The following is a 308-nucleotide window of genomic DNA, read 5'->3' as shown; positions in this document are numbered from 1 at the left end:
CAGAGGCCAGACCCCTTGGGGACGTGGTGCTGGGATCTCTCAAGCCTTATGACTCCTCTTCCGGCTCGGTCCTCCCGGGGTGGGGTTGGGGTTGGGGTGGGGCGGGAGGCATTAGGTGGTGCAGGAGGCCTCGGCGGGGAGGCTACCACGCTTGAGCCTCAGGCTGCCATTCCACCCGCGGGGGCAGATGTTGTAGCCGAGGATGCCGGGGGACTTTGCCCCGGAATCCTCGGAGTCAAGGGACACGTCGGAGTCCGTGGGCGAGCGGCGGTAGGGGAAAGGTCTGGGCGGCGCGGGCAGCGGACTGC

This window comes from Pteropus alecto, unplaced genomic scaffold (genome assembly GCF_000325575.1).
Source record: "Pteropus alecto unplaced genomic scaffold, ASM32557v1 scaffold40, whole genome shotgun sequence".
NCBI classification, from domain to species: domain Eukaryota; kingdom Metazoa; phylum Chordata; class Mammalia; order Chiroptera; family Pteropodidae; genus Pteropus; species Pteropus alecto.
The sequence above is the reverse complement of the archived record's forward strand: the minus strand, read 5'-3'. Positions refer to the sequence as shown.